We start from the raw sequence: 11,938 nt of genomic DNA, 5'->3' as shown, positions 1-11,938 counted from the left end.
CCTGCATGCTCACTCTCCTCATTTCGATTGGCATTGATAAAGCATAGACACAAATCGTTTAAAGGCCACGATACTGAGATTAACAAATTTAGGGAGAGGACCCAGTAGTTGAGCACCCTAACTTCGTGCTTCTCAAAATCCTATGTGGAAATTTGAAATCACTCTCATTTTTTGATAGTAGCTTATTTGGCAAGTCCCCTGCTTATAATTAAGGTTTCAGAGCCACGTCATCAAATATGATGTCACATCAACATGCTTTTTGTTAAGCTGTCCAAAACAACCCAAAAAAAAGTGAGACCAATCATAGTGAATTGGAGACCCCCATACTTGTGTAACTGATGTGACATCACACTATTGGTTATTTTTGGGAAAACAAACACTTTTCATTCAATTATGGGTAGTCATCCTTAGCAAGAACAACTTTAAATTCACAACTATTGGTACAATCTTGTCAAAAATGTTGGATATTAAATCAAGTGTGGGTGTTAAGTTAAAAACTCCTATCACAACCATTGGAACGTGCTCAAGTGCTGTTGGGTTCCCTCCTCTAGTGCAGGTAACATAGAAAATGAGTTATAGTAGAATAAGTATCATTGATTTCTCATGCCATTCAGTACCCTTTCAATCTAAGAGCACTCTGTGGAGAGGTTTGCTTGAAAGAGACAACTCATTTTGCTTACCACGCCTGTAGGTTTTTCTTCATATCTTCAATTATTGCATGTCTGTATTGCGGAGAAGTCATTACTAGAAGGTAAAGAAAATCCACTATCACATCAATGGAAGGGGTTTGGAATTTGCCTCACAAACGTTTTTACAAAATACACTTATCAACATGTATGAGAAGTGTAGAAGTTTGGTTTGTGGTCGCAAAGTATTTGATCATATGACTCAACCAGATGTCTTCTCATGGAGTACAAGAATTACAACTCATAAAACGTACAGGTTTTCTCAAGCTTAACAAAATGCAACCAACTGGCGTGCTGCCTGCTCACATTACATTAACAATTATAGCCAGTATTTGTGCCAATGTAGCATCTGTACAACATTGTTTGTAGATTCGTGGAAAAATCATTAGGTGTAGGTTTCAATCTAATGTTAGTGTTACCAATACCTTGATAGATATGCAAAATGTAAGAGGATATGTATACAAAATATAGGAGGATACATGAGGCAACCGAACTGTTTGACACAATGCCTCAAAGAGATGTGGTCATTTTGGTTATGCACATAATTGTTTTGTTGAATTAGCATTCGATTATTTTAAGCAGATGTAGTTGGCAGATATAGAACCAAACTCAGCAACCTTTGCCAGCTTACTCCCATCATGTGCCAAAATGGAAGCTTTGGAACAGGGCATGGAAATGTTAGGAACCTGTGTGTTCCTTCTGTTTATTTTGTTAGAGTAGTGTTGTTGGACGCATATGCTTTGTAAGTCGTCCCGTGAGTATATTTTATTATCCCACATGCATAGGTAGTATTACTTTTCTAGATCGTACTCAGTATATAAGAATAGGTTGAGGCCCTTGATGGGCACGGACGAATTTATTGTATTGAGCTTGCTCAAAGGAGGTTACCCCCTCGAAGTGGCTTGCGATCAGTAGATTCATTCTGATTTCTGCTATCACTTTGTATTCGGTTATTTCGAGCATTCTCACGATATTGCTATAAGGAGGTTCATCACATCTGGTATCAGAGCACTCTCTTGGGCTCGCTGGGTGGAAATTACATCAAATTTTTTTTTGTCGTTGCCTTCAGGTTCCTCTCACTTCTAATATCTCTTGTTATTGCAATAACTCTTTTCAGTTGTTCTGTCTGTGAGTGAATTTTTCTAAGTCGACTGTTCACAAAAAAAAAAAAAAGAGTAAAAATTTTTCTGTTTTTTAGTTGTAGCTTCCTTGTTTGCTTTCTGTTTCTGCTCATACTTCCGCAGAACGTCTGCAATATCATTTCGCATACTTCCTTCCTTGGCGACCCAACCCCAAATTTTACATATCAAAGCCCTAAATCCCTCATTTATCTAATTTTAGGGTTTGCCCTATCTTTTTCACCTCTCATCCAATCGCCACCAAACTGAGCCACAAGATTCAATTCCTCATTTTGCTCCCTTATCCCTCTTAGACTGTTCGCCTCATTTCGCCTCCCTACCCTTGAAACCCTCATTTTTCTGTTTCCCTTGTCCCTAGATAGTCTCCCACCACCCGTCGAACACCCATTTCCTATCTGAGTTTTACCCAAATCCAAGTTTGCCATAACTAAAAAAGTTTTTGTTTCTCATCTTCTACCCATTCCAAATAAATTAAAAAAAAAAAAAAATAAATAAAAAATAAAAAAAACCTTGCTTTATGGTTGTTACGCGTATAGGAGCAAAAATCATGGAAGAAGAAATGGCATCCCTCAAAACCAAACTTCAAGATGTGGATGACAAAATTCTGGGTCTTAACTTTCAGCAGTCAGCCATGAGCCGAAACCATTCAGGAGATACTGGGTCCTCTTCTGGCAATTTCCGTGGACCAAAGCTTGATTTTCCACGCTTCGATGGTTCTGATCCGACTGGATGGATCTATAGGGCAGAGCAGTATTTCAGCTTGCATAATACTTTGGATAACCACAAAGTCCCCCTTGCATCTTTTCATTTGGAACATGAAGCTCTTCAATGGTTCCGTTGGTACATCAAGGCTAATGTAGGCCCAACGTGGAGAGAATTGTGCACCCTCATTTTGGAGCGCTTTGGCCCTAGTTCCTTTGATGATTTCACAGGAGCACTCACTAAACTGCGTCAAACAGGCACTGTAAGAGAATACCAGACAGAGTTTGAAAAATTAGCTAATTACACAGAGGGCTTGTCTGATGAATTCTTCCGTAGTTGTTTTGTCAGTGGTCTGAAGGATGCACTTCGCTCAGAAGTCAAAATGTTTCGACCTACTACAATGATGGAAGCCCTTGGGTTGGCTAAGTTAGCGGAAGACAAGATTAGTGCTCTACAACGCTCCAGATCTAATTTTGTTCCATTCAGAAATACAGGTTCTCACAACCCTCGAGTCATACCAGCTCCCAGAACTACTCCGATCAAGCACTTGTCTGAAACAGAGATGCGAGTCAGGCGAGACAAAGGGCTTTGTTATAATTGTGATGCGAAATGGTCTCGGGGCCATAGATGTGTTCAGCAAAAGCTCTATCTCTTGGATGTGGATTCTCCACCGGAACTGGAAGAATATGTAGATGCTCAGGAAACAGTGGATGATGAGGTTGAGCCTCACCAGCCTGAACCTCCTTCACCAGAAGCTCCACCAGAGATATCTGTCCATGCTTTGGCAGGAGTCACTACTCCACAAACCATGCGGGTCCAGGGTTTGTTCAAGAAGATCCCTCTTACTATACTCATTGATTCTGGTAGCACTCATAACTTCATTGATCCACGAATAGCCAAACAGGCTGATTGCTTTATCCATCCCTGCTCTAGCTTTGAAGTCATGATTGCCAATGGGGGCACTTTACCTTGTAAAGGGAAATGTCGCAATGTGCGTCTCTCTATTGGAGATTATAACATGCGCTCTGACATGTTTGCCTTACCCTTAGGTGGCTGTGATGTGGTTTTGGGTGCCCAATGGTTACGCACTCTTGGCCCCATTCTCTGGGATTTTGCTGAACTTTGGATGCAGTTTTCAGCCGAGGGGCACCAACACACTTTGAAAGGCTTACAACCAGGGTCTCTCAGCATCATCAGTTCACACCGTATGGAAAAACTTCTTAAGAAGAATTCACATGGTGTCATCGCTCAGCTCCGTTCCATTCAGATGCAGCCATCAGCAGTCTCTAGCACTCCTGCCGATCTCCAACACATTTTGGACAAGTATTCTGGTGTATTTGCTGAACCTGTGGGATTACCTCCTTCTCGTCCAGAGGACCACCGTATTCAGCTCCTTCCTGGCAGTGTTCCGCCCAACATCAGGCCCTACCGCTACCCATTTCATCAGAAGACCGAAATCGAGATACTTGTCCGTGACTTACTGAAGCAAGGTATTATTCGCCCTAGTACCAGTTCCTTTTCTTCTCCAGTTCTGCTTGTTCACAAAAAAGATGGGTCATGGCGACTCTGCATTGATTTTCGAGCACTTAATCATCTCACTATAAAGGACAAGTTTCCCATTCCAGTTGTTGATGAACTTCTTGATGAACTTCATGGGGCTCATTTTTTCTCCAAGTTAGATCTTCGTTCTGGGTATCATCAAATTCGGGTTAATGAGGAGGATATACCTAAAACTGCCTTCCGCACACATGATGGTCACTATGAATTTTTAGTCATGCCCTTTGGCCTCACGAATGCTCCTTCAACATTTCAGGCAGTGATGAATAACATATTTCGACCATACCTCCGGAAATTCATTCTGGTCTTCTTTGATGATATCCTCATATATAGCAAAACTTGGGCTGAGCATCTCCATCATCTGGAGCTTGTCTTGCAACTTCTCTCTGATCATCAACTCTGTGCAAAACTATCTAAATGTGTGTTTGGCCAGGAGGAAGTGGAGTATCTCGGGCATATTGTTGCACACCATGGAGTGCGGGTGGATCCTACAAAAATAGATGCCATGAAAACTTGGCCGCATCCTAAAACTCTCAAGAGCCTTCGGGGTTTTTTGGGGTTGACTGGCTACTACCGCAAGTTTGTCAAAAATTATGGGAAAATTGCAGCACCATTGACAGCTCTGTTAAAAAAGGATGCCTTCTCCTGGACCCCTGTTGCTGAGACTGCATTTGAACAACTGAAACAGGCTATGTGCAGTACACCTGTTCTCGCGATGCCAGATTTTTCCAAACCCTTCACTATTGAGAGTGATGCTTGCGGCAATGGATTGGGTGCTGTTCTCCTGCAAGATGACCATCCTATTGCGTTCACTAGCAAAGCCCTCTCTGGTAAGAATCTAGCCCTCTCTACTTATGAAAAAGAAATGATGGCTATTTTGCATGCTGTACAGAAGTGGCGGCCATACCTCTTAGGGAGTCATTTTTGCATCAGAACCGATCACCAAAGTCTGAAATACTTTCTGGAACAACGGGTATCCTCTCCTACACAACAGAAATGGGTCAGCAAACTCATGGGGTATGATTATGAGATCACCTACAAGAAGGGTAAGGAGAATATTGTGGCAGATGCTCTTTCTCGCACATTTGATAATCAAGCTTCCCTTTCCGCTATTTCTATGCCCATTCCCAATTGGTTAGCGTCTGTTCAGCAGGGCTATGACAGTGACTCTTCTTTATCTCAAATCATTCACCAGCTAGCCAATAATCCTTCTACTATACCACATTACTCTTGGGATGGTGCTTCTCTTCGATACAAGGGTCGGCTAGTGCTTCCTCAGAACCCAGCTCTACATCAGGCTATTTTTTATGAACTCCATGCTTCTCCTTCAGCAGGGCACTCAGGCTTCCTCAAAACTTATGAGCAAGCAAGGAGAAACTTCTTTTGGAAAGGGATGAAGCAGACGATTCAACAGATGGTGGCTGAATGTGATACTTGCCAACGCCACAAGGGTGAAACGACCCTCCTTCCTGGCTTGCTCGAACCATTGCCCATCCCTACACGGATTTGGACTGATATTTCTATGGATTTCATTGAAGGGCTTCCTAAATTCGGTGGCAAGACAGTGATCTTGGTTGTGGTTGATCGTCTCTCGAAATATAGTCATTTTTGTGCCCTCAGCCACCCCTATACTGCCTCCTCTGTTGCACAAATCTTCATGGACCAGATATTTCGTCTTGATGGACTCCCTTCTTCCATTGTCTCTGATCGTGATGCAACTTTTACCAGTCATTTTTGGACTGAACTGTTTCAGAAAACTGGCACCAAACTGAAGATGAGTTCGGGCTATCACCCACAAACTGATGGTCAAACTGAAATTGTCAATAAATGCTTGGAAACTTATCTTCGTTGCTTCACTTCCGAACAGCAACATCAGTGGGCCAAGTGGCTCCCTTTAGCTGAATGGTGGTACAATACCTCTTACCACACTGCCTCTAAAATGACTCCATATGAAGCAGTCTATGGTCAGGCACCTCCAGTGCTCCTTCCCTACACTCCCAACAGCTCACCAGTCCAGGCAGTTGACATAGTTCTCCGCAGCAGGGATCAGATTCTTCGTACCTTACAGGATAATCTTCACATGGCCCGTAATCGGATGAAACAGCAAGCAGATCAACACCGTTCTGAGCGCTCATTTCAAGTTGGGGATATGGTTTTTCTTCGTCTACAGCCATACAAACAATCCTCCCTAAAGCTGAAAGGGCGTCATAAGCTGGCCCCAAAATTTTATGGGCCTTATAAGGTTCTGCAGAAGATTGGTTCAGTTGCTTATAAACTGGAACTTCCTCCTTCTTCCCGCATTCATCCAGTCTTTCATGTTTCTTGTCTAAAGAAAGTTCTGGGTACCACTGTCAGAGCACAAACTACTCTCCCTGAAATGGATACGGAAGGATCCATTATCCTGGAGCCGGTGGCAATCATTGACCAGCGCACTCGCCAGCTTCGCTCTCGCTCCATCTCTGAGGTCTTGATTCAGTGGCATGGCATGCAACCAGAGGATGCTACCTGGGAACCCCTTCTTCAGATTCAACAACAATTTCCACACCTTAAGCTTTGAGGACAAAGCTTTTTTCTAAGGGAGAGGGGATGTTAGGAACCTGTGTGTTCCTTCTGTTTATTTTGTTAGAGTAGTGTTGTTGGACGCATATGCTTTGTAAGTCGTCCCGTGAGTATATTTTATTATCCCACATGCATAGGTAGTATTACTTTTCTAGATCGTACTCAGTATATAAGAATAGGTTGAGGCCCTTGATGGGCACGGACGAATTTATTGTATTGAGCTTGCTCAAAGGAGGTTACCCCCTCGAAGTGGCCTGCGATCAGTAGATTCATTCTGAGTTCTGCTATCACTTTGTATTCGGTTATTTCGAGCATTCTCACGATATTGCTATAAGGAGGTTCATCACAGGAAATCCATCATAAAGTAATTGAAAGAGGATTTTTATCAAGTATTATAGCTGTGACTGCTTTGATAGACATGTAAGCTGAATGTGGGAGCATAGAGAAAGCACATAAATTGTTTGACAAGAGAGAAAGCACATAGATTGTTTGACAAGACGCCTCAAAGAAATGATGTTTCATGGAATGCTATGATACCAGGATATGCACAAAATGGTGCTCTTGACGAGTCTCTGAGGATTTTCGAGAAAATGACTGAACTTAATGTAGTCTTGTGGACTGCAATCATTTCTGAATATGTAAAAAATGGGTTAAATGATAAAGCCCTCGAGACATCTGAGCACATGCAATTGGTAGGTTTAAGGCCAGACTTATCAACCTTTTCCACCATTCTTCCAACTTGCGTAAAACTTGGAGTTTTAAAACAGGGTATGGATTTCCATCAAAAAATAATTGAGAGGGAATTTTCCTCTCTTATGGTTGTGACAATTATGCATAGACATGTATGCAAAATGTGGCAATTTAGAGAAGGCACTAGAATTATTTCATAAGTTGCATCAACCGGATGTGGTGTCATGGACTGCAATCCTTGTTGGATATGCATTTGATAAAGGATTGGAGCTTTTTAAGCAAATGCAGCTGGCAGATTTAAAACCAGACTCATCAACCTCTGCTAGCATCCTTAAAGCTTGTGCCAAACTTGGAGCTTTGGAACAGGGTGTGGAGATTCATCAAAAATTAATTGAAAGTGGGTTTTTGATTGATGAGGTCATGACTACCCCGATAGACAAGTATGCAAAATGTGTCAGCATACATAAGGTACGTAAACTGTTTGATAAAATGCATCATTCACACGTGGCCTCATGGAATGCAATGGTAGCAGGGTATGCAATGCATGGCTATAGCATGAATGTCCTCGAACTCTTTGAAATAATGAAGCATTCTGCAACTACTCTTGACGATATGATCTTAATTTATGTTTTATTTGCAGGCCTTGTGGATGTCGTATGTAAATACTTCAGTAGTATGAGCGACTATTCTTGCATCGTCATGACTATAGATCACTACGTATGTATGGTTGATCCTCTTGGACGTGCTGGCTATCTTGAGGGAACCCTAAACTTTACCATCAAAATGCCAATGAAGCCTAATGCAGTTGTGTGGATGAGTTTTCTTGGTCCTGGTAAATCACACAAAACTATGGGACTAGGAGAATTTGTGGCAACAGTCCTTTTTTATTTGGATCCTAAAAATAAAGCAACTTATGTTCTTATGTCGAAAATTTATGCAGAAGTAGGCAGGTGGAGTGATGCTCAAAAGTTAAGGAGATTGATGTCCATTGAAATCGATAAAATTGCACATACCCCAGAAACATAAGCAATCTATGAACAACTGGAAAAATTAACTTTGGAGATGAGGGTAACAGGGTTCGTTCCAGATACAATACCTGCGTTGAATGATGTGGAGGAGGAGGAGAAGGAACCACTACTCTTCCACCATAGTGACAAATTGGCAATTGCATTTGGGTTGTTAAACACATCCCCTGGAACAACTATAGAAGTTGTCAGAAACCTCAGAGTATGTGGTGATTGCCACAATGCAACCAAGGTTATATCCAAGATTGTTTCAAGAGAAATTGTTGTAAGAGATGCAAATCATTTTCATCTTTAAACAGATGGACAGTGCTCTTGTGGAGATTATTGCTGTTGCCATCCCAAGCAAATCGTTCAACCTGCAATGGTAAGAAGGAATCAAGTATTAGTTTGAGTTTCTGTAGAAGTGTTATTTCTGAATGTTTGAAAAAAGAAACCATGTTTTTGTTTGACATGGCATCGTATGATATGTCATTTGTCTAGCTGTACCCTATACTGATGGGGTATTCGTTAAAAACCCATGGAGGTTCCATAACATTGAACTGTTTTCCAGAAAGCTTGTACATTTCTAGACAAAAATGCTAGAAATGAAGGCGTGAGAACGAGAAGTGGTGAAGTGGAGTGGGTTAAGTTAATGGAAAGGTGCCCAGACAGTAGGAATGTGAGAGAGGGTTATTAATTATAATTTATAATCGAAGTTTCAAACCAATGCTGAGATACAGTGAAGAGAGACCAACATCTCTTGCTCACCATCTTTATCAACTTTTCTGGTGCTTTCTCTGGATTAATCTTATTGCATACATATCTGTCAGTTTTTCCACTTGGAAGTAAATTGTGAGAATACATGTGCTTTATATTTGTCCACGATAAGTATGTAGCAGGTTGCCCGATTAAAACTTAAAAAGATTTTGTCATTGCTTCTAGCTTTCGTAGAGGTTGAATAGGGCCAGTCTTAAACATCACACACTAAGGAAGAAATTAAGCCTGGAAAAGTAAGTCAAACTTTGACTATTTAACACTTTTACACTAGGAATCAAGCCTTAGTGTGTTATGCTTAGGATCAACCTGATATCAGAAGACTACATGTCAGAAAGAGGAGGGACTTGTACAAAAAATTCTTAGGTTAAGAAGTAGATGGAAGATGTTTTCCTTAGAGGGAGAGTTAGATATCGTTATAAGTTGCACATCCAATCAACACTGTTAAGACTGAATTCCAATGCGAAACTATAACCTGACCTTTGTCCATTGATTGTATAGAGATATTTAATTTATGATTACCATAATTCTTATTCAAGATATTTATTGGATTCTGAGTACATTGATTATTTGAAAAGACAGCCTCAACCTCAGCCTCAGTCTAATTGGGATTAATTCTCTTTGAAGCTTATAAAATAGGAGGTGGTCAGTAGTTTGTTTATTATGGGATTGTTTAAAAAATCATATTGGAAATCTTCTTCTTTTGAAAATAGTTCATTATTGTCAGTTATTTTCTATTTCCCATTTTTCACATTGATGTAGCTTTGTTTGGAGGGGTGATCTGTAGCACATTTGAGAAGTCAATTTTAATATTGAAAATATTTGAATTTTTTTTTTGAAAAAGTAACTCTGAAATAAGAACTTTATTCAAATTGGATTCTAAGGTTGTGTAAATGATTATATTTATATAGAATTCTGTAAGATGGTTTCTAAGGTCAAAAGAATAGCTTTATAATTATCATATTTTAAGTCTAATTTGACAAAGACAATCTCCAAGCTTACAAGATCAATTATTTAATTATCATAATTTTAGACTTAATTTGATGAAGGAAAATGGGAGATATGTTGAAGTAAATAATTTAAGAATAAAAGATGATGTATGCTACAAGAGATGTTGTTTTGTAATCCTTATTAAAGGTTCAAGATAACAAGATAATAGCCTTAAAAAAAAATTCAAAGTATGCTCATTTTGATGTAGGTAACAATTCATCAATAAATAACTTTTAGAAATATGATGGTTGTTAGTGCATTCTATATTTAAGAGGCATGTCTTTCTATCTTAAGTTCACTTAGTTTAGCTAACATTTGTTTCTTTAAGATAATTTTCGTTTCCTAATTTTAGATTAGGGCTTCTTTATGAAGAAACTTTTTGCGTTGTTCAATTCATTACGTACTCTCTTGAAGAGAAATAGAGGGTCAAGTGGGAACAAATCATAAGTCAACATCCTATTCATATTCTTGATGTGTTTGTTCTTATGAAGATGTATTCTCATAACGTTTTAAGATTCCATGTGAAAATCGATCTTTTTGATGTATCTTGATTTTAAGTGTAGTCAATGACGTACATGTTGTACTCAACAGTTTGGTTGACAATTGCTTTCCACATGTAGGTCAAAAATCATGTGTAAATTTATTTATTTAATTATCAGGAAGGAATTTATTTTGCATTGATTTGACAAATGTGTTGTCAACCTTTGACTTCTATTTCAATGTTTCGGTATTGGGTGCAATTTGTTCATGTGGCATGTTTAACTAAATACAAACTTTACATGTGATGAGGGCTAATTTGGTGGGCCAACAGATCTCTTTGTGGTTCTAATAAAGAGAGAAGGAGCAATCTGTAGATTACCTATCTGACCTTACTCCCTCAAGAAGGGCTAACTTAGTAGGGCCACCAAATCTCTTTTTGGTTCTAATAAAAGGAAAAGGAGTAATCCATAGATTACCTACCTGACCTTATTTCTCTAGATCATTGATAAAGCCATCTCCAAATTTAGTAGTAAATAATTAATTTTAATTAATAAAGCTATCTCCGAGCTTAATACTAAATGATTACTTTCGATGAACATACTCTCTCAAAGATGAAGTGCTAGTCTTACTATTTCCAGCCCTCCAAAAGTTATGGACTCCTACTGGCCAAAAGACAAATGACGATTAGATTATCATGAGGTGGTCACATCATGTTGGTGGCGCTTATGTTGCTGGTCACATCATGTTGGACCCTAATGTTCACGGACTGTTCCCTAGGTATAAAAAGAATTTTATAGACCAATTCGCTACGTGCTAATCTTCATGGCGACAAGTGGAACGTGGTGGCAATCGAATCTGGATGTTATGTCCACATAATTTACTGAGTCATCACTTCTTAAAAGTAAGATCAAGGTAAGAGAAATATTGGAATATATTTCATGCGCCAAGCACGAAAGCTTAACACTTAAGATATGCTCGTTTATGCGGCATGGAAGATGCACGTTCTACTTCTACCCATTCAACGTCTCGATACGGCTTGTTATCTATTCCCGACGCGTGTCTTATCTTGCTCAGATATAATTACGCCGTAGGCGTTTCCTCTATGAAGTTGAGAGGCTCAGTTTGAAATCCAACGGTTGAAAATGATGGAGAGCAAATGACTGCCATTGAGACGCTCTCAACCGTTGATCGTGTAGTAAAGATGGTGATAGGAAAGGAGACGTGGAAGGATATTAAAGTCCCAACGACAGTAAAATTCTTCTGCTCATTGCAATCTGCGAGCATCTCGGTGGCCACTGTATTTACATTGGATAAGAAAGATAAGAAAAAACTTAGATGCCGCAAGTTTCCCAGTAAA

General features: G+C 39.8%; 1 pseudogene; it reads left to right on the top strand.

Moving 5' to 3' along the window:
• Positions 1–603: 603 nt before the first annotated feature.
• Positions 604–11,707, top strand: LOC149555693 (pentatricopeptide repeat-containing protein At1g08070, chloroplastic-like; annotated as a pseudogene).
• Positions 11,708–11,938: the final 231 nt, after the last annotated feature.

The sequence above is a fragment of the Cupressus sempervirens genome, chromosome 5 (genome assembly GCF_028749045.1).
Source record: "Cupressus sempervirens isolate cs-2001-9-10 chromosome 5, ASM2874904v1, whole genome shotgun sequence".
Classification (NCBI taxonomy): domain Eukaryota; kingdom Viridiplantae; phylum Streptophyta; class Pinopsida; order Cupressales; family Cupressaceae; genus Cupressus; species Cupressus sempervirens.
The sequence above is the reverse complement of the archived record's forward strand: the minus strand, read 5'-3'. Positions and strand labels throughout refer to the sequence as shown.